General features: G+C 36.2%; 1 long non-coding RNA gene across 1 annotated transcript; it reads right to left on the bottom strand.

Moving 5' to 3' along the window:
* Positions 1–1,125: 1,125 nt before the first annotated feature.
* LOC118762229 lies at positions 1,126–24,261 on the bottom strand. The gene is made up of 3 exons (XR_004997983.1): positions 24,130–24,261; positions 2,042–2,047; positions 1,126–1,136 (listed from the first exon to the last, which is right to left on the bottom strand). It is a non-coding gene; the product is annotated as an uncharacterized LOC118762229 (long non-coding RNA).
* Between the last annotated feature and the right edge of the window lie 751 nt (positions 24,262–25,012).

Raw genomic sequence — 25,012 nt, 5'->3', positions numbered from 1 at the left:
TATAAGGTAAGCAAATGCAGATTTGTGGTGACAAAGTGTCCATAAAGTGGATTTTTTTCTTGAGTTCTTTGACCATGCTTCTCAAAAAGTAACCAAGACCATGTGACCTCACAATTAAAACATTAAATGAGAATTCACAATACCAGTTTTCATTAGAAATAGTTAAAGTTTCAACAAAATAAGTATCACCTGGTTTGCAATGATAGTCATACTAAATCAAGTACAGTATGTGCATATTTGCAGACAAATTCCATAAATATGAACAAGTATGAACACAAATATGAACACAAATATGAACATAGGCGCAGGAGTGGCTGTGTGGTAAGTAGCTTGCTTACCAACCACATGGTTCTGGGTTCAGTCCCACTGCGTGGCACCTTGGGCAAGTGTCTTCTACTATAGCCTCGGGCCGACCAAAGCCTTGTGAGTGGATTTGGTAGACAGAAACTGAAAGAAGCCTGTCGTATATATGTATGTATATATATATATATATATATATATATATGTATGTGTATGTGTCTGTCTTTGTCCCCCTAGCATTGCTTGACAACCGATGCTGGTGTGTTTACGTCCCCGTTACTTAGCGGTTCGGCAAAAGAGACCGATTGAATAAGTACTGGGCTTACAAAAGAATAAGTCCCAGGGTCGAGTTGCTCGATTAAAGGCGGTGCTCCAACATGGCCGCATTCAAATGACTGAAACAAGTAAAAGAGTAAAAGAGTAAAAGAGTAAGTATGATGTCAAGGAGTACGGAAAAGTGTTGTTTATTAACATCTCATTGTATAAAGGACATTTCTGTCATTATCATACCATTTAAAACTGGTTAGATTGAAAATAGTGGAAGTTGCTCAGGTTTGATGCTTTATATTCACTGAAGATACTTAGATCTTGCCTTTCATTTTCACTTTTGTAGTTACATTTACTTTAAATGATATGAAAATCTATATTTTCAAAGTGATGTCAGGCTCCAGACATGGGCCGGTATTTTGACGAAATCAAATCCATCCTTGGACATGGTTACAATTGTGGTGGAAATGTTGAAAAACGAATATTTGAGTTTTCTGAAAAATCTTGAGATGATAGAAGAAAATGGATTTCATTTTTGAAATCAGCACCAAGCAACAAAAACCATGTTCCTTAGTGGTATCATTAAAAAGAAAAAAAAAGGGTATACACTCTCATGTACACTTATATCTATAGATGTATGCCCAAATATGCATTCATACACACACATCTATAGTATTTATAGCATACATAGAAACAGATGCACATATATAAATATCTATCTATCTATCTATCTATCTATCTATCTATCTATCTATCTATCTATCTATCTATCTATCTATCTATCCCTACCTATCTATTCATATATATATATATGTATGTATATATATATATATATATATATATATATATATATATATATATAATATCGTTAAATATCAAATATTATTATCGAGTTAGAAAACAGGAGATCTAATGGATAAATTAATTTGTATCCATTAGCTCTCTCTGTTATCTAACTAGATATCAATATTTGATAATATTTTACGATGTTTTATATATATTCATTGAAGAAATATGTGTTCAAAGTATATATTAAACCAGTGTATCATAGATAAAAATAACTTTATGGAGGTTTAAATGTCCTCATTGTGACTATGTATATATATATATATATATATATATATATATATATATATATACAGAGAGAGAGAGAGAGAGAGAGAGATTTTTTGGAAGGGGGGATTGTATTAAGAGAATTTAATGTCTCTAATTAGATTGATCATATCCGCTGATCAATCTAATTAGAAACATTAAATTCTCTCTCTCTCTCTCTCTATATATATATATATATATATATGTGTGTGTGTGTGTGTGTGTGTGTGTGTATGTATATGTGTGTGTGTGTATAATAAAAATGTCAGGCCTTTTGCGATACCCTTAAAGTCAGGAATACTTGCATACATATATACATACATAATACATACATACATACATACATACATACATACATACACATACATACATACATACATACATATATCTAGAGTTGTGGAAATTAGCTGCTCAGCGGATGTTAACATAAAGCTGAAGATTAGGTAAAAGAAGAATTCGCTGAACTATTGAGAAATCTGTAGTTAGTCTATCCCGATTACAAGTTCAGGTTTCCACCTGTGATCATTGGGGCCCTAGGATATATCTAAATACCAACCTTGAGAAATTAGGCTTCTCAAAACCGGAAGTTTATCATTTAAATATAATGGGCATGTCTAGATATGCAGCTATATGCATGAGAATACATACATAAAACAAAACGTACATATGTGCCCATATACATACTTACAAACCTGCACATATACATACATTCATACATGCATACATACATGGATGCATACATTCATGCATACAAAAAGTACCCTGATGTTGATGTTGAAATTGCAATGAAGGAGCCTTGGATCTGGGTTAGAAAGCAGCTCTTCTCTATTGGAAAGAAATCTTGAAATGATGACATACATACAGACAAGAAGATTTTTTTTAAAGTGAGGAAAGGCTGTGCACTGAGTCAATCCCACTCACTAAACAACAGCAGCCATAATCCGAAAAGAAGAACAAGTCAACATCATCGGTAACCACTGAGCCGCAGATTTTATGTCGGAGTTATCCCAGTTACCTGAGTTACCTTCTCCTAGAAGGATACCCTAACAAAGGCTAGGAGTCCTTCACTCCCAATGGTTTAACCGCACGATTGGGTATTCAGTCCGATTATTTCTATGTCCCCACGCTTGATACATCCTTAAGACATTTATTGGATGGCCGTTGACTCTCAAGTGTTCCTCCACCCTTTGACGGGTTTTGTTTTTCATCCCGCAGGGTGTCCAGTAAGCACCCTCCTCACCAAGCAAGCTTGGTGGGGTTGCCAGTTTAGTCGCCGTCGACCCGACCATGCAACAGGTTGTACTGGGTTACATGTTACCAGTAGCACTCGAAAGTGACCTGGCACATAAATATATACATACATACATACGTACATAAATAGATACATACATACATACACATTTCACTTCAATCATGTAACAACACTCGTGCTTTTCTTGGACTAGTTTTTTCCCTTCTATCCGGACGTTTCTACTTTCTGACGAAGAGCCATGCTTGAGACGTTATACACCAACACTTTTTCATTTCACACTGAGCGTCACCCTAATACGTTCCATCTGTACATCTTTTTGATTGTTGTTGTTTTGTAATTTTCAATTTTCGATTTACATACATACATACATGTATAATCCTGAGGCCAAAGAAATAAGAACCCACAGTATTGTAGAAACTATAGCCGCTCATAATGAGAAGGACTACTGGCGTGTACACACACATACATGCATACACACACATACATGTATATACATGTGTGAGAGGGGAAGATAGATCTCTTTACTCACATGACTTCCATAGGGTTACATCTGTTTCGTAACCTTCATATAGTATGATTTTTAATATGTTCCAGTGAAAACCTCAATAAAATGCAAACAATAAACCAGACATGAAAATTTTGGACTGTGATGAAAACTGTATGTAATAGTGGATATCAGCTGCCCAGAGGATGTTAACATAGAGTGAAAGCTCAGCGTAAAAGAAAACACCTACGCTGGACTATTGAGAAATTTAAGTTCAGGATTATATCTGAATTATCGGATCACTGGGATAAGTAACAAACTACCTAAATACCAATCGTGAGAAATTAGGCTTTTCAAAAACAGAAAGAAGAAACCTGATTTGAAGACTACAAATCAAAGACTACAAATCCATCAATGGAACTGTAAAAATCTGTAAAACTTCCCAGAAGTATTTAAGTATATATGTGCATGTCTAGACATGCAACCATATGACGTGAGAATACATACATAAAACAAACCATAGAAATCTGCACAGTGACTCCAGATATTGCATATATACACAAGTACATACAAAAATACCCTGTTGATGTTGTTGAAATTCCAATGAAGGTGTTTTGGATCTAGGTTAGAAACCAGCTCATTCTCTATTGGCAAGAAATCTTGAAATAAAATTAAATAATCCGACACACACACACACATTCGCACACAGATACAAACACATACAGCAAACGCACACACATATAGTCTTACATTATATATACATGCACACTCTGTCTCTTAATTTTTATGTATGTATGTATGTATGTATATATGTATGTATGCATGTATGTATGTATGTGGGTGTTTATGTATGTATGTATGTATGTATGTATGTATGTATGTATGTATGTATATGCGCACGTATAACTTGTGTACGTGTAAACTCTGTTTTTGCATTGTGCTTGCGGTTTTGTTTAGTTGTTGTTATCCTTCAATTGTAGATAACACTTGGGAATAATCAGACAACGGGATAATACTGTTTTTGGTCTATTCAATGTGTTTCAAGCTATTTTATTTCCAATGTTTAGATGGACTCAAATCGAGAGAGATTTCAAGATAAAATATCATTCACTAATTTTAAATTCAGATTCAAATAATATATAGTTTTAAGTTGATATACATTCACTGTCGAAATAACGACTTCTTTTGAGATATATATGTATATATATCTTTAAATTCTCTTAATGACTTTCTTGTTTGTAAAACACGTGATACAAAAATCAGTAAACCAAGAAAAGACACTGACACAAGGTCATTGCTCTCTCTGAATCGTTGATAAGAATTATTTGGCATTTCAAACAATTGTAGATGTAAACAAGGGAGAAGGAATAAAAAAAGTAGCGTTATGTTAACTCTTTGAGCTGGTAAAATCGTTAGCACGCTGGACGAAATGCTTAGCAGTATTTCGCCCGTCGCTACGTTCTGAGTTTAAATTCCGCCGGGGTCGACTTTGCCTTTCATATTTTCGGGGTTGGTAAATTAAGAACCAGTGAAACACTGGGGTCGATGTAATCGACTAGCCCCTTTCCCATAAATTCCAGGCTTTGTGTCTTTAGTAGAAACGATTATTTGAACTTTTTGTAGACCTTTAGCGGTTAATAAATAGAACATTATCTATAATTATGAAAGCGGTGAGCTGGCGAAATTACTACTGCACCGGACAAAATTAAAGAAACACGGAAATAAAAATCCACAAGTAACACTTTTCCAAAATGGGCGAAATATACAGGGTGGCATATGATGTAGGAAATTTGTACCTTGGTTATGTATTATGCACTTTCTTTAAGAAACATGCATGTTCCAGTGTTAGTTACTTGCGTTTAAAGTGTGACCCATCGTTATGAAATTCCCTGCGTTACCCTTTAAAGATAATAAACCCAGTTCGCAAATATTGAACATTAGCTTGCTTAAAGTAAGTTTTTAATCGTTAACTGCATAGTTCAAGTTAACCATTTGTTTGAGAGCATCACTTTGACGCAAAATGAAGACATCGGAGATACGAACAACAATAAATCCAAACCATAAGAATTTATATTTGCTCTGAACAATTCTATGCATGTTTCCTGTCGAGTATTTCTATTAGACCTTAGCATTACTGTTAACCACGAAATCATTTTAGCTATGAGCACTTAAAACTATATATTCTTCAAGATTAAACCGATTCTAGTTCTAAGGAAGAGAACTCTTGAGGTGTATCTAAAATCATGTAAAAGAAGAAGGAGAAGAAGAAGAATAAGAATAAGAATAAGAATAAGAAGGAGAATAAGAATGAGAAGAAGAAGAAGAACAACAACAACAACGACGACGACGACGACGACGACAACAACAACGACAACGACGACGACGACGACTCTTTCTACTGTTGGCACAAGGCCTAAAATTTGGTGGTGGTGAGGGGCTAGGCAATTACATCAACCCCGGTGCGTAACTGGTCTTTAATTCATGAACCACCAAAAGATGAAAGATAAAGTCGACCTCTACGAAATTTGAACTCAGAACGTAAAGAATTTTGTTCGGTGTGGTATCAATTCTGCCAGCTCACCGCTTTGATAACAATAGACAATGTTCTCTTTATAAATCACGAAGAGTTTACACAAAAATCTAGAACGGCAGAGGACGATCCAATACAATAAAAAATGGAGTTACATAGAAGCGTAAAATAACATACACAACGAAGTAAAAAAAAACATAAGTAATAATTCCCCAAATGTAGTGGGAGGAGGCTTCTGAGTCCTACTGGTGGAAGCCCCTCAATACCACGGTCACCTTGACCACTAGGGAAATTAACCACTCCTTATCCTTCTCCCTCAGTCAAGAGACGCATGCTCATAACAAGTTCGTTTAGTGAGATCACCCTTGCCACTGTCTTTTATTTTTCAATCCTCACTTTGCTCTTCAAATGAAACTTGAGAGGTTGACCAAAGAATCTGGTCTACTACACAGCCTCTTTCGTTAGTGTTACCAGACAACGACTGCATGAGGTTACTATATTTCCAACGTTCCCTTGACACCGAGCATGTATGGTCGCCGTTTGTCAGACTCACTTTTCCATCTCGAACCGGTAGCACTGCCAACCGAGATTTATGAAAATTGTCCGTATTCCTTTGAGCAGTACCGATCCCCTCAATGTTCGCGTATACCGATACAAATATCCCTTTTTCTAGTTCGCGAGGGATGATTCGCAATGATTCTAGTTTCCAAGGGCCAGTACACATAAAGGCAACGAGAGGCGAAGATCGGCGAAGATCTGGACGAACTGAGCGCATAAGACTGAATGGTTGTTTATTGAGTTAATCCAACCACGGAAATCGGAAGCAAAACCGGCCGCTTGAGAATCGTCGAATAACAATCTGGATGGGGAAATTAGAAATAATATAATAAAAACAAAACTTGACACTAATTACGGAATGTGTAGACACATTTTAAAAAAAACCTCTTACAAAACTTACATATTTGCGCAACAAAAGGAAAAGAGTGTTATTTGTGCCGGCACACAAATTACGTACAGCAATAGAAAGTAAAAAAAAAGACTAATGTATTTCCGTTCCTCAACATGGTACTTTTACCGAGTGATACTGGATTCCATTCGCCTAGTAATCCTGCATTAAGCATATTGATATATATATCATAGACGCTAGCTGACTTTACAATTAAGTGCACACATATAAAAGACCTCTAATTTTCAATCAAGCCTACGTATTACAGACACATACACATGTATGTATATATATATATATATATATATATATATATATATATATATATATATATATATATATATATTAGAAGAAATGAGGTACTCAGAAGATCGGATGGTTTATATTTACAGATATTTATTTATATATTACATTTTTTATATATATATATCATATCACTTAGATCATTAGCGCTTTCTCCCATTCTAGTGGGGTTTTCAAATCAAATATATATATATATATATATATATATATATATATATATATATATATATGCATGTATGTATGCATACACACACATATGTATGTATATGCATGTATGTAAACACCCACCGACCCAACCACAAAGGCACACACACAGAAATATATATCTTCTTGTCTCAGTCATTGGACTGTAGCCATGTTGGAGCACTGCCTTGATGGGTTTAGTCGAACGAATCGACGTCAGTAACTTTTTATATCTGGTATTTATTCCCTCGTTGCCTTTTCCCGAACTACTAAGTTACGGCCACATATAGAAATCAACACCGGTTGTAGTAAGGGACATACACAAGCACGAGCACACACATACATACACACGTACGCATGCGTGGGAGAGGTAATTTGTGAGTATACAATTTTATTGTAAAATGGTGAGTATAAATATAATGCAAACGTACGTTTAATTACTAGCATATTAAAAATCATACTATATGAAGGTTACGAAACGGCCGTAACCCTATGGAAGTCATCTGAGGAAATAGATCTATCTTCCCCTCTCACACTTCCTGACTTTTCGCTTTACACACACACGCGAACATGTATATATATGTATGTGCGTGTATGCATGTGTGTGCGCGCGCTTCTCTCAGTTTCTGTCAATCAAATTCACTCATAAGGTTTTGGTCGGGCCCTTGTTATATACTAGAAAACAATAAGGCGGCGAGCTGGCAGAAACGTTAGCGTGCCGGGCGAAATGCTTAGCGGTATTTCGTCTGTCGTTACGTTCTGAGTTCAAATTCCACCGAAGTCGACTTTGCCTTTCATCCTTTCGGGGTCGATAAATAAAGTACCAGTTACGCACTGGGGCCGATATAATCGACTTAATTCCTTTGTCTGTCCTTGTTTGTCCCCTCTATGTTAGCCCCTTGTGGGTAATAAAGAAATGTCTACTAGAAAACAGTTGGCGAAGGTGCCACGCAGTGGGACTGAATCCAGAACCATTAGGTTGGAAATCAGACTTCATACCACATATTCACGCCTGCACCTTCCGTCATTTTAGAATCTCTGCTTCCTTTCCGTAAAGAAATATGAAGACACACCAGTGAAACTCCTTATATTTTAGCTCTTCTTATCGAGTAAGAATGTATAATTTAAAGCCTTCCAGACTAAGAACGCTTACCCCAACAGGTGGCTAATCTCAAACACATTCGACCGACTTAAATAGCATACATTAGAGTGACCTATATTAAACAAACGAAATAGTCACAAAGACAGAGGTTTGTTTATGTTCGTGGCATGGAAGCTTTTATTAGAAGTACTTCAGGTGGTAACAATTTTCTGATGTCTCACTTAATTTTTTTATTATCATTCTACCCACGCGACAGGAACGTTTCAGAAAAATATAAAAAAATGGCGAAAGTAAAATAGGAATTCAGTTCGTGATTACATATGTATATAAATTATATATATATATATATATTTGTGCGCGTGTGTGTGTATGGGTGTGTGTGGGTCTGGCGTGCGTGCGTATGTATGTGTGTATGTTTATATATTTGTGTATAAGGATGCATTAGTATGTGTATATATCTATGTCTGTATATCTACCTATCTATCTGTCCATCTATCTATCAATCTATCTATCTATCTATCTATCTAAATATATATCTATCTATCTAAACATATATATATATATATATATATATATATATATATATATATTCATATATATATATACATATATATACATATATATATACATATATATACATACATACACGCAACACACACACACACACACACACACACACACACATATATATATATATATATATATATATATATATATGTATGTATATAGCACTAAATGATGTAGAAAACATCAATATATTTAAAAATAAGTGCGCCATCATCTGGAAAAAGTTAATGAAAGCACGGAGTCCCTAAAGAACTATAGTAGTTTATAGAGGACCAACTCGGAAGTTATCTAACGATTTCTAGGCATAGTTATATAATCACTTATTTGCATCTTCACGTTTTGAAAATCCTTATTTTTTGGGCAGAAAATTTCAAAACTAACTAAATAATGATGGTGAATATGAAATGTTTTTCACGTCGTATCCCGTTATCAGCAATTCAATACGTCTGCAGTCCAGTCGATGTCTGCACTAAACAGTGTAAAATATTGCCTAAAGTTGACATGCAATTCAGTGGTGAGTTCAAAATCTACTGGTGCATGTACTTAGTTCAGAGAAGGATAATCAGATAAAAAAAAGGGATAAAGCATCTTTCTAGAGCGCTACGGATTCATAAGGAGCGGTTTTTCCGTTTTCCATGGCATAAAAACTCTTACCTCCTGGACAGACGTAGAGAAGGATAAAATGTATTGTATATAATTGAACTATGGTAAGTTCGCACGTGCACACACAAACACTTATACGATGAAAACTTTGATCACCGGATCGATGCATTTAGTAGACGAAATCTTCCTCTAACAATGTTTAAAATCGAACCAAAGAGTAGAATTTCCCTGTAGCGGATTTTAAACTTTAGAAACAAAGAAATCGGAAAACAAAAGCAAAAACCAAATGCTGATCAGAAACATCACATCTTTAAAACCAACGGGAAAAACTACAACATACACACGCACGCGCACGCACACACACACACACACGCACACACACACACACAGACAGACACACACACACACGCACATACACAAACACACACACACACGCACACATACACACACATACACAAACACACCCACACACACACACAAACACGCAAAGGCGCGCACCAACGTACAATACATGTACATACACACACATATATATGCATGTATATGTGTGTATTTATATACATTTACAGGTTAAATAAATATCAGGGATGCTTTGCAGGGGCCACTTAAAGATGTTACAGGCTCTTCTTTTGGTGGTGATTAAAGTCATCCCAATATTTGAAACCTTACTTATCACGTGCAGGTATCTGGGGATCATAAGTGTTTCGCCCCTTCGCCTGTACACCTCGCCTGAGTGGGGCAACGAGAACTGAATTGGCTTTGGCCTGCAGAATGTTTCCATTGGCGACGTCTAAGCCAACCTCAACTACCTTGAACGGAGTTCAGCTACGTGGCTATCTCCTTGCTAATGTCTGTCAGCTGTTTGGGTTCCACCTCAATCTTCTGTAGGAAATAGATAACCGACATCGCTGGAAATCCGCAACCGAATTCAATGCAAGATGAGGCAGTGTGCCATCCTTTAACAAAACCCTCCTCCACCAAGATCTGGTATTTGGTTTTCTTCAATTGGTGAGCAATTTTAGATATGTTCCAGGGCACCATGTGTTCAGCCTCGATGATTGTTTTTGCGGCTTTGGACAGCAAGAACATATCCAGTCTGAGGATATTATTGCCACCTCTTCAGGAACTATCCTTCAGTTTTACTTGCATCTGTTCTACCGTTCTACTTACAGCTTCCAGTCTGAGGCCTGATGCAAAATAGCAAACAGGTCTCCTACAATTGATTTTGCTTTAAGAACTTTATCACCTTTCCTAAAGACGATTTAGGTACGGACTTTGTCATGCCTCCATTTGTATCGATCTTTTCCCACTGCCATAGAGTATTCGGTCAAATGCAGTTCAGACTACAAAGAACTGTGCCACACTATTTGCAAGATGGCTACTTCTCTTTACCCTATACTTTAATGTTATTTGGGGCTGGCAGTTACGGTACGCAAGAGGAAAGATAATTTTCGCTTGATCAGTACACTAGGTTTCCCTTCAGGACTGGATACTTTGTACTATCGTTAGTTTTTGATCTTCTACACTGATTTCCTCCAGGTCGACTTTGCCTTTCATCCTTTCGGGGTCGATAAATTAAGTACCAGTTACGCACTGGGCTCGATATAATCGACTTAATCCGTCTGTCTCTCTGTCCTTGTTTGTCCCCTCTGTGCTTAGCCCCTTGTGGGCAATAAAGAAATATACACTGATTTCCTCCCCCTTCTGCTAATACCTTCTTGGCTACAATGAACAGACCCACCCACTGACAATGTGAACCCTACTAAAATACACTTGTTACATCTCTGCCATTCGGTGGTGAAATTTGCCACCGTGAACAGTCAATAATTCTACTTATGAATATTATTAACAATATGGCCATGAGGAAATACCCCTGAAGAGGGCTCGGGTTCTGTACACTAACTGTACATAAGATAAGATCTGAGATATGTAATGCACTGAGGTAAAACTACAAATAGCAGAGATTATCAATGTCATTGGTATAAAAATATCAGCAAAGAAGTGTTTAAAGTAAAAAAATACAGCAACATTAAGATCAGATGTAGATCTTTTGAGCAATGCAGTTTGAAGTGGATGTTGTATTCAAAACCATCTCTCGAGTAGAGACTTCAATGGCGTGTTTATGATTTAATGAGTAAGAAGACTCTCACACATATGTATGGGCAATTTAAGGTAGCTGTCAACGAGAAAGGATTGTGTTTTAGTGCATATTAGAGAGACAGCAAGAACTCAGTATTATGTAATTATACAGTATTATGTAACTATACACGCATAAATAAAAAGACGTGTGTATATATATATATATACACACATACACACATATTGCATATATACGTAGATACAAACATACATACACACATATATGTAAATATATATAAACATATACATATATGGTGCATAGTGAGCACACACACACATATACACACACATACATATACACACACATACACACACATACACACACACATATACATATCCATATAAACGTGTATATATACATAAATGCTGCATAGTGAGCATATATATATATATATACATACTCTCTCGCATATCGGATGTATAAAGAGAGGGATGTATACATGCGTCTATAAATTATATATAATACGCTACACGGTGTATATTATGCTCCAGCTGTGTTTCTCCAACATACGCCTAACCACAAACGTAACACGCTATCAGAAACGTCACAATTTCCCCTGTGTTGAGTGTTGGGTCTATCTATCTATCTATCTATCTATCTATCTATCTATCTATCTATCTATCTATCTATCTATCTATCTATCTATCTATCTATCTATCTACACACACACACACACACACATACAAACACCTACATCTATATAATGTATATAATAATATAATTTGGTTTGTAGTGTAATATATGAATTTATAGAATCATGTGGCTACCACAGAAAAGCCTTTCTAGTGGACCCGGCTAGCTGATCACACAGGAACGGGGGATTGTAATGCACAGTTTTGTTTCGCTGATATCCAGGGATCCACCAGGAGTATATATACATCTCGAATCACAAAATGTATATGAGAAATGAATATTTATTTAGCCACTTTGAGCTCAAGCATTAGTATAACCATCATGTTCTAGTTATCTGATTTGTAAATATATAATTTGTATTGTATAACGCATAGTATGCGTACTAATGCAGATATGTAAAATAATTTATTATTCACTGAAATTGTTATCTATATATATGTAAAGCTGAAGTTGTCTCTGAGTGGCAGGTTTGGTAGCCTTCAACTAACACTATCTCCTCCGAGACCCTGCGACGCAAGTTGACCAAAATTAAGAGTTTCATAGAAGAAGGCTTGCTCTTCCTTCTGCAGAAAATAAAATTCAAATTGGACCATGTTAACACTAAAAACTATTTACATCAAAAAGGTACTTTTTCTCTATAAAAATCCCTATTTTTTTACGTTTTTTTAACTGCTGTGTCCTCATTTTTCGGTGTATTTCAATCAGAAAAATGTTCACTTAAAGAGAATAACAAGCTGCATAATGCAAAATTTTTAGTTTTCAAAAATTCCAATTCTAAAGGGTCGAAACAAACCCGAGCAACGCCGGGCGATACTGCTAGTTAAGTGATAAAGGCTGCGAAACGGCCGTAATCCAAAGGATGAGATGTGGTTAGATAAATATATTTAATTCTAGTACTTCCGTACTTTCTTGGGGAAATTTCGAACCTGGGTTCTCATTCCTAAGGTATTATTATTATTATTATTATTATTATTATTATTATTATTATTATTCAGGTCACTGCCTGGAATTGAACTCGGAATATTGGGGTTAGTAGCCGCGCTCTTAACCCCAAGATTCCGAGTTCAGTTCCAGGCAGTGACCTGAATAATAATAATAATGATGTTAATAATAATAATAATAATAATAATAATAATAATAATAATAATAATAATAACTTCTGATCTTAACTAATTGGAAGTGTAATCATGTACATTGTTTTGTCTTGGTATAAAAGATGGGCTACAGCAAATATTCTGCTCAATACCACAGATTTGCTTGTCAGTTGTTTGACCTTAACCAGTTGAGCATGTCCCTTAGTGGCTGACGATATGTGCATCTCTGATCACGAGTAGAAGTAGTGGGGGAGCATCATAGCTATGTGTTGAGAGGGATTCTTTGGGGTTTGAATAATTCACCTCTGGAAACATGGGTGGTTCTTTCAACATCCTTAAACAACCCTTATTCAGGGACCGTTTGAGCGGGATGGGCTACTCAACCTGAAGAAAATTCTAACTGGGCCCCACCTGCAAGGTCATGTGCTGTTTATCTTGATATGAGATCACCATGTCGCGCACATATGGTTGTGATGCATGTGCCTGGTGTACCTTTATCAGACGGGTAGTCATGATGGGTATATTGGGCTTCGTATATTTTACCCCAGTATCATTTTGATGGCATGCACTGCTCTCTCACTCAATAATAATAATAATAATAATAATAATAATAATAATAATAATAATAATAATAATGATAATAATAATAATGATAATGATAATGGTAAATGATAATAATGCCCTGATGCAGTACCAGGCAGTGGCTCTCATCGCTTCTGATCTTAACTAATTGGAAGTGTTATCATGTACATTGTTTTGTCTTAGTATAAAAGATGGGCTACAGCAAATATTCTGCTCAATACCACAGATTTGCTTGTCAGTTGTTTGACCTTAACCAGTTGAGCATGTCCCTTAGTGGCTGACAATATGTGCATCTCTGACCACGAGCAGAAGTAGTGGGGAGCATCATAGCCAGTTGTTGAGAGGGATTCTTTGGAGTTTGAACAATTCACCTCTGAAAACATGGGTGTTTCGTTCAACGTCATTAAACAACCCTTATTCAGGGATCTTTTGAGCAGGATGGGCTACTCGACCAGAAGAAAATTCTATCTGGGCCCCACCTGCAAGGTCATGTGTTGTTTATCTTGATATGAGATCGCCATGTCGCGCACATATGGTTGTGATGCATGTGCCTAGTGGACCGTTATCATACAGGTAGTCTGATATTTTACCCCAGTGTCACTTTGATGGCATGCACTGCTCTCTCACTCAATAATAATAATACTAACAACAACAACAACATCGAAAAATATTTTAGGAACGAGAACCCAGGTTCGAAATTTCCCCAAGGCACCTGATGAAGGCTGGAGGGTATAGCAGCCAAAGCGTTGTGTTAACATCAAACAAGATGAGGACAAATATCCATCAAATGTAAAAATCTTAGAAAAAGAAGTCGTGTTTTCAATATATCTTTTTTGAAATAAAAGCTTTCCTACCTACATATATACATGCATGTATACATACATACATACATACATACATACATGCATACATACATACATACATGCATAATACATACATAAATACTTACATACATATATACATTCATGCATGCATACAAAGCGTACATACACACACATACACACATTCATTCGCACATACACACATGCATATATGCATACATCGATTGATTCATTCATACATGCATACATACATATATACGATACACGCAGACACATATATCCATACAAAAATAAATGTATGTATATCATTGTGTATATATATATATATGTGTGTATGTATGTGTGTGCATATTTACTTATATACGCATTTATACCCTTATATAGATACATATATATACATATGTATACGTGTATGTATGCATCCATTCATATATGGATGTAAGAACATGTTCATGTATATATGACTGAATACGTGTATATATGTATGTATTCATGTATATATGGATTCATGAATACACGAATGTATCTGTGTTTTGTGTGGTGTATGATTTTTAAAAATAGAACAACGTTTCTTTTGCTCTTGGATATATTTTGATCTTAGTTGCCTGGCGTTTTTACTTGTTGCTGATATGAATAACATTTCTTGTTTTTCGTTTTTACTTTCATATGAAGCACGGATCACAACAAAGATCTCTTTTAGTATAAACAAACAATATTCTTTGAAACATGCTCAGAACTGATAAGCAGACTTTTTTATAACGGTTTTTGTTCGCGCTATGTACTTGTATGAAAATTTGATTAGGTGTTCTTCACTTCTCACTCTATACGCAATTAGAAATATGCCTTTGGGGCATGAAAATAACTTAAGTTTATATCATAGACATATTTGGATGTAATAAAGGAATAAATAAATAAATGGATAAATAGTGGGAAAGATTTCTGAGAGATAGAAGAATGTATTGTGCGTACACAAATAAGTAATAGTTCTTAACGTAGATAGGAAATGTCACCTGATATAAATGCGGAGGAGAGGTTATATGTTTTAAATGAAAATTACGAAGTTAAAATTACGAAGTTATCAGTGAGGTAAGTAAAAGAAAAAACAGTTAGCAAATTCAGCTGTCTGAAAATGTCCGACCGAATTTTCGTGGCACACATAGACAGCAACTGCTCGTCTACTACAGATTTGTTTTGTACCAAAGGGATATCTTTATATATAAAAGTGAGGTCGTGTGCTGTCTGTCTCCTACGATTTAGATTCCTAACTACTCCCACATTTTGCGGTGCAGTTTAACCAAAACCGGGTATCTTATAGTCGTGATTCATATCGAGCCCTTCTGGGTATTAGCGCGCGTCTACGATAAGTCTACGATTTAAAAAAAAAATTACCATCAATTTTTCCCATTTTTAATGCATTTTTGGCATATATAAGGGAAGTAACTCTCTAAAAATTTCTTATTAAATCTCAGAACGTAAAAAGCTACAGTAACACCCCCCCTTTGTGGTTAGCCATATTGAGATGGCTATTATACTTTACATCTTTAAAAATGCTTATATAGTTATTTCCCTTACAAACCCGAGCAACGCCGGGCGATACTGCTAGTATATATATATATAGTTAATCCAAACAAGAAAGCACAAAAAAACACAACAACGCGAGGACGTGGAACAAATATAGTATTATTGGACGCTCAGGAAAGAAGGAGGGTTTAACGTTTCGAGCGGAGCTCTTCGTCGGAAACATAGGAGAAGGAAAGATCCAGAGAAGGGAAGACGGAGGAAAAAAAATCGCCAACGGTACACACGAGGTCAAACATTACGTTATATAATTAGGGTTCAGTAAAAAAATTTACTTTACCACACACCGAACTTTCAGAAATAGCAGCCAAAGAATTTAGCTATTTCCTCTACTATAAGAGGTAAAGTAAATTTTTTTACTGAACCCTAATTATATAACGTAATGTTTTAAATATACCGTAAATGGTCTTTTTGCATACTGAACACTACTTGGTAAAATTATTAATTAATAATTAATTAATTTTACCCTTATTATTATTTTCAGTATGTGACCTCGTGAAGACCACTTTTTTTCCCCTCTGTCCTCCCACCTCGGGATCTTTCTTTCTCCTATGTTTCCGACGAAGAGCTCCGCTCGAAACGTCATACCCTCCTTCTTCCCTTCTTTCCTGAGCGTCCAATAATACTTTATTTGTTCCACATCCTCGCGTTGTTGTCTTTTTGTTTTCTTGTTTGGATTAACTTTTTATATATATATATATATATATATATATATATATATATATATATATATATATATGTTAATAAAATAGAACATATGCATATATATAAACATATATGTACGTACCTACCTCTACATGTACATATACACGCATATATGTGTACAGGACACCAAAAAGACGTCGAACACATAGAGAGACGAAACACATAGACACAAACCAAGGAACAAGACAAGCAAAAAAAAGAGAGATACAGGACAATAAGCACAACGAAAAATCCCCTTCTTCAGTCGCTAAGGTTTCATCTACTAAACGTTTCGAAGGATAAAAGCGAGACGTATACTTCGAAGAAAACTTCCTTCCCGCGAAAAGCAAATCAATTAAAATTCTGAGATCTTTTCGCAGAGGGGTAAAAAAAAGCAAGACGGTAACGACAGTACAAACATATAAACAGTAAAAAATATATATATAAACAGTGGAAAAATAAATATATAACAGGGAGAGACAGGACAAGGAGAACAAGATAAGAAGGGCTGTTAACGCCAGACGAAAAAAGTATTGCAAACGCTGGATTATCGTGGACGACGAGAGAGAGAAAATATGTCGACCAGTAGCCTTACAAGGCGGGCGAGAAAAGACAGGATAGCAGTTACGACGGAAGTATCGTCGCAGATGGACGACGGGAATGGGGGAGGAGGAGCAAGAGGAAGAGAGAGAAGAAGGGGAATGGTGCGAGGAGACCATGAAGAATGGTGAAAGGGAGAGAGAGAATGAAGAATGAGAGAGAGAGGAAGAGACAAGTTAAGTGAGGGAAAAAAGACGAAAAAGGGAATGGGAGAGAAAGAAAGAAAGATGCAGAGTCGCGTGAGAGTTAATATCAAGGCTAACTTGATAAACAGAACAATCTTACTTATTAGGGTGCGTGCGTTTAGTCGTATAATATGTTAATAAAATAGAACATATGCATATATATAAACATATATGTACGTACCTACCTCTACATGTACATATACACGCATATATGTGTACAGGACACCAAAAAGACGTCGAACACATAGAGAGACGAAACACATAGACACAAACCAAGGAACAAGACAAGCAAAAAAAAGAGAGATACAGGACAATAAGCACAACGAAAAATCCCCTTCTTCAGTCGCTAAGGTTTCATCTACTAAACGTTTCGAAGGATAAAAGCGAGACGTATACTTCGAAGAAAACTTCCTTCCCGCGAAAAGCAAATCAATTAAAATTCTGAGATCTTTTCGCAGAGGGGTAAAAAAAAAGCAAGACGGTAACGACAGTACAAACATATAAACAGTAAAAAATATATATATAAACAGTGGAAAAATAAATATATAACAGTGAGAGACAGGACAAGGAGAACAAGATAAGAAGGGCTGTTAACGCCAGACGAAAAAAGTATTGCAAACGCTGGATTATCGTGGACGACGAGAGAGAGAAAATATGTCGACCAGTAGCCTTACAAGGCGGGCGAGAAAAGACAATATATATATATATATCATTATGATTAGGGTTCTGCTAATTGCTTCACCGCATACCGAATCTAGAAATAGGAGTTAAAAATTCCTTTTACTGCTACTATAAGAATCTCCATAATGGTGAACATACTTTTTTACGAAGGCAAAGAGAAAAACAATGAATCAACTCGACCAGGATTAATTATGCATATATATATATATATATATATATATATGTAGCTTATCGTGTTAATGGAAAGAGAAAGTGTGTTAACGTTTCGGATGCTAGTCCGTAATCTGAAGACAAAGCGATTCATAGAGGAGGGAAGAGAAATAATCAGTGAAACACAATCGAGTGAAGGGTTAGAAACCAGGCGGGAATGCTGTTTTATGGGGGTGTAGTTGAGATGGGAGGAATGGACGGGAAATAGATATAAGACAGAAATAGTGTGTGTGTGTGTTTGTGTGTTAGTGTAGTGCAGTGCTTTTCAACCTTTTTGCTGGAGCGGAACCCCAAGAAAGCATTTCACTGGCTCGAGGAACCCCTGTGCAATAATTTAGTTGTCTTATGCACACATATCTTGCACAGGAGAATTAAAAATTACTGTAGATTTTAGCATTTTTGTATCTCCTTGCGGAACCCCTGGACTGTACTGGCGGAACCGTGGTTGAAAACCACTGGTGTAGAGTGTAGAAGTGTACAAAGTATATTGGGGCTGGTTAGCGTGTGTAGAGTGTTGATGGGTGACTGTGTGTGTGTAATCGGTAGTTAGCTGGTAGGAGAGCGCAATTGTTAGGAAGAACGTGTACAAGAGAGAGAGAGAGAGAGAGAGAGAGAGAGAGAGAGAGAGAGAAATTGTGTCTGTAAGTCAGTGGATGCCAAACGTTTTTGGATAATACTAATGGTTTCAAATGTTGGTACAAGGCCAGCAATTTCGGAGGAGGAGTTAAGGCGATTACATCGACCCCAGTGCTCAACTGATCTTTAATTTATCGGCCCCAAAAGGATGAGAGGAAAAGTTAACCTCGGCAGAAATTGAACTCGGAAATTAAAAACGAAGGACATGCCGATAAGTATTTTGTCTGGCGTGCTAACGATTGTGTCAGGACGCCGCAATATTTTTCAGTAATAATATTAATAATAATAATAATAAATAATAATAATAATAATAATATTAGTAGTAGTAGTAGTAGTAGTAGTAGCAGCAGCAGCAATAATAATAATAATAATAATAATAATAATAGTAATAATATTAAAAAAGTAGTAGTAGTAGTAGTAGTAGTAGTAATAATAATAATAATAATAATAATTATTATTATTATTACAATAATAATAATAGTAATAATAATAATAATAATAATATTAATAATAATAATAATAATAATATTAAAAATAGTAGTAGTAGTAGTAGTAGTAGTAGTAGTAGTAGTAGTAGTAATAATAATAATAATGATAATAATAATCCTTTCTTCTATAGGCACAAGGCCTGGAATTTGGTGGGTAGGGAGCTAGTGGATAATAAATAATTCTGGAGTACTTTGCTTGGAATATGAAAATAAACTACGCTACAATGTTTAAAAATCTAGAAAAGAACAACAGAAACTTAGAGCTTTTATTGATTGTTAATCATATTTGTATGCAATAAAAATATACAGACAATTTAAATAACATTTTACAATTATGGGGTTTTTTGAAGCATTAATTTATAATTCTTCTTTATTCAAATGGCGTTGTATCTCGGTACAAGCGAACGCATCGCAGGACCAGCTGACGGCACGAGCGATCTGGCAGACGACCGCTGCGTCACGTGCCAGAATATGTATGCGTGGCGTTCGTTTGTGTGTGGGGTTCGTGTGTGTGTGTGCGTTCGTGTGTGCGTGCGTTCGTGTGTGTGTGTGCGTGGCGTTCGTGTGTGTGTGCGTACGTTCGTGTGTGCGTGCGTTCTTGTGTGCGTGGCGTTCGTGTGTGTGTGCGTACGTTCGTGTGTGCGTGCGTTCTTGTGTGCGTGGCGTTCATGTGTGTGTGTGTGTTCGTGTGTGTGTGGCGTTCGTGTGTGCGTGGCGTTCGTGTGTGTGTGTTCGTGTGTGTATGCGTTCGTGTGTGCGTGCGTTCTTGTGTGCGTGGCGTTCGTGTTGTGTGTGTGTGTGTTCGTGTGTGAGTGGAGTTCGTGTGTGTGTCCGTTCGTGTGTGCGTGCGTTCGTGTGCGCGTGCGTTCTTGTGCACCTGCGTCCGTGCGCGAGTGCGTGTGCACTTAAATGGAATGCCAAAAGAAAACGTGGACATTTCTTGACTTGAGTCCTGCTTACTTCACAATGTTACGTAGGCGAGCGTGCGAATTCGAGAGGGCGGTCGGTTGCTCGGATCGGACATTAGGAAGTTCATCCAGTTTTTAGCAGTTTTAATTATTTAGGAGGAAATTCGTTACGCCTACAGGAGATCATCAACAGTACGCTCCGATATTTCCTCTATTCACTCATCCGCCTCTCATTATCACAATATAATAAAAATGTGTTAGAAATCATTTGTCATTAATGTAATTAACTCCCACCACTCCCCCCTCTTTCTTTGTTTCTATCAGCATCCCACACACACAAACACGCACACGCATATGCAAATTTACAGATGCATATATGCATAAACATTTGCATACGTACATTCAAGCACAAACATATATGCCTATACATGCATATATATATATATATATATATATATGTATATATATTTTTAAAATTTTATCTAGTTTCAGCTCACGAGCTGTGACCATGCTGGGGCACCTTTCTTTTCCTTTCACTTTTATTTGTTTCAGTCATTTGACTGCGGCCATGCTGGAGCACCGCCTTTAGTCGAGGAAATCGACCCCGGGACTTATTCTTTGTAAGCCCAGCACTTATTCTATCGGTCCCTTTTGCCGAACCGCTAAGTGATGAGGACGTAAACACACCAGCATCGGTTGTCAAGCAATGCTAGGGGGACAAACACAGGCTTCTTTCAGTTTCCGTCTACCAAATCCACTCACAAGGCATTGGTCGGCCCGGGGCTATAGCAGAAGACACTTGCCCAAGGTGCCACGCAGTGGGACTGAACCCGGAACCATGTGGTTGGTTAGCAAGCTACTTACCACACAGCCGCCCGTACGCCTATATATTAATATATATATATAATTATGCGTATTATATATGTGCATATATATATATTTATATGCATGTACAAATATGCATGTATATATATATATATATATATATATATATATATATATATAGTTAATCCAAATATGAAAACACAAAGAGAAAACACAACATCGCGAGGACGTGGAACAAGTATAGTGTAATTGGACGCACAGGAGTGAGTGAGAGAGGGAGAAAGAAAAAAAAATAGAGGGAAAGGAGAGTGAGAGGAATGGGAAAGAGAGGGTAAAGTGTGAAGAAAGAAGTATCGGCTCTAATAATAGTTAACTGGTACTTTACTTATCGACCCCGATAAAATGAAAGACACCTCTAACATCGGTGTGATGCGAACTCTTTGAGTGCAGTGAGTCGGAATAAATAGAGCAAGGCATTTTATTCGGCACTCTGACGATCTCTCCCAACTTACATTATAAGCACTCAATACGGAACTCCTTCGGAGAAGAAGCAGCTGGACGAAGAAAGGTTGGAACAAACGCATACACACTCGGACATACGCAGTGACATACCAATACACCCCATATGTCTGCCTGTCTGTATGTATATGTATATATATATATATATATATATATACACACATGTGTGTGTATTTGTATGTATGTATGGAAGTGTACCTACATATATACACGCGCACACACATATAAAGGTATATTGTATACATATATACACAGGTGCGTATATATATGCACGTATATATGTATGCATATATATAGAGACATATAGATAGACAGAGAGGTAGATATATCAATGCGTGTATCTATGTATATCCATATGTATACATGTGTTTATGCGTGCATGTATATGTATACATATAGAGTGTACGCACATGTGTATATAAATATATATGTACATATATATATATATATATATATATATAGATATATATATATATATATATATATATATATATGTATATGTATATGTATATGTATATATATATGTATATGTATATATATATATATATGTATATGTATATATATATATGTGTGTGTATATATATATGTGTATATATATATATATATATATATATATATACATAATAAATATATGCATAATAAATATACATATGTATATAAATTACGTATCTATTTATTAATATGATTCTTTCTCTTTATCTGTGTGTATGTGTATGTGTGTGTTTGAGTGAGTGTGTGTGTATAGATAGTTGAATGTACTGGTGTGTTTATGTGTATTATACATACAAAAAAACATATATACCCAATAAAAAAAGGTAATACAAAGAGGAAGGAAAGTAACGAGTCATGCAGAAGGTGACGGATTCCTGACATCTCTATGTGAGATGAGTTATCTATAATGAACCCAAGATAAACCAGTGCTTATTTAAAGAATTATCAGTAATATTTACACAAAGCTATGATAGGAATGGCCAACTAAAGACTTTAACATTTACCCCTGGTTGCTCCCAAATAAATGTTTTTTCTTTCATAATAATACAGTTTGTCTCTCTCTTTCTTTTTATGTTTCTGTCCTTATTTTTTATTATTTCTTTATTTTTCTGTCGTGACTTAATTTGTGGTTATGTAGCAAAGTCTGGCCTTTCGGTTCATGAATAAACACTACTTTAGTTCTGAACAACTTCGGGTTTTGCCAAATTCCTAAGTGCAACCGATGATAGCTTACTGGCTAAACATATGGTACAGGGCAGTTGCTGCAGCCACTGGCAATAGCTTTCACTCAAGGTGTCATCCAACTGGGTGGCAAATATCCCTTCACCACAAGCGTACTGCAACCACTACTAGAGCAGAATACACCGTCGGGATGTGCCCCTTTGTCTCCTCTACTAATAGATCTGGACATGCACGGTTGTATGATGTACTCTTTTATTCTTTCGACATCTTCTCTCTTGATTCTATTCCCTCGCAAGCACTGGTAAAGCTGGATACACCGACATGATATTTCCCTCTTCTGTCTCCTTGATCGATTATACAAATACATTCTGCTCGTCTAATCGATTTAACAGTCAACCACCATTATCTAAATTCTTCCGACTGACCGTTCCTATTTTAATCGTGCCTATTACGACCCTTTTTCTAGACCCGATTCCAAGCACAAATTAGCCTGATCGTATACTATCTATTAAAGCAAAAACAAAACATATTTACAAACTGTTACTCAGAGGTTCACTTGAACGTTCGGTGGACTGTTGTGATTACACTCTATGATAAATACATAACAATTTAGTAGACAAAATATACCTACAAAATAGCAGACATAAAGAATCAATTCATCAAACACAAACGCATGGAAATTTTACGGTAGGAGTTGTAGTTTTCAAACTGTGTGCCGATCTATTTACAATTTCATTAAACACAAGTGTAAAAATGAACACTTCCTTCTCCAAGCCTAGATTCGAAACCGAATCTAAGAATTCTCGGTCGTCCAAACCACCACGATCAACAGGCGCGAAAAAAGGTTTCCTTTGTCCTGTCAAAAAGTGATTTATTATCTCCCTTTGACCATCGACTTCAGCCATGTCAGACGAAAATCAAATGGACAGGAACTGACCTATTTAGGTACAAACCTTGCTGCAGTATGTCTGTCCTTCTAGCTGCCACGATTATTATAAATACCGTGATCAACAGACATACAGGGGAAGAAAGGCCTAGCAGGCAAACGGGAAAGGTCTACGACGACAGGTTTTCTATGACCGTAGGGACCCGAGAGAAATGTTCAAACTACGCACACTTACACACACACACACAAACATATTCATTTCAGATGTACCCTGTTTCTATTTAATAATAATAATAATGAAATTATTGTATACAGTGCTCAGGTGCACCATAACTTCTCAGAAAGTGGGTATATAGTGTATGCAGTAATGTACAAATGCCTGGGAAGTGAACAATATATGAGTCAGATACATGCTTGTCAGATACATGTATTTCTAGCAACTCGTAGCAGTTGTCAACATTTTGCATGCAGTGAAGAATTATGTGTACCAACGACAAATGAAGTCCAGTGAATAAATTATTTTAAACTATGAATCGATTCACTCATTTGTTTACTTCAATGGCATTTACATTCCTTTTGCATTTGTTCACCGCGATACCCACACAACCACTACACAAGTACAAGGCAACAAACCAGCAGAATCATTAGCAGGATGGACGAAAATGTTTAGCGGAATTTTGTTCGTCGTTATGTTTTGGGACCAAATTCCTGCCGAGGTAATTTCGCCTTTCAGTATAAAA

The sequence above is a fragment of the Octopus sinensis genome, linkage group LG2 (assembly GCF_006345805.1).
Source record: "Octopus sinensis linkage group LG2, ASM634580v1, whole genome shotgun sequence".
In the NCBI taxonomy this organism is placed as follows: Eukaryota; Metazoa; Mollusca; class Cephalopoda; order Octopoda; family Octopodidae; genus Octopus; species Octopus sinensis.
This window is presented reverse-complemented; position numbering and strand designations above follow the sequence as displayed.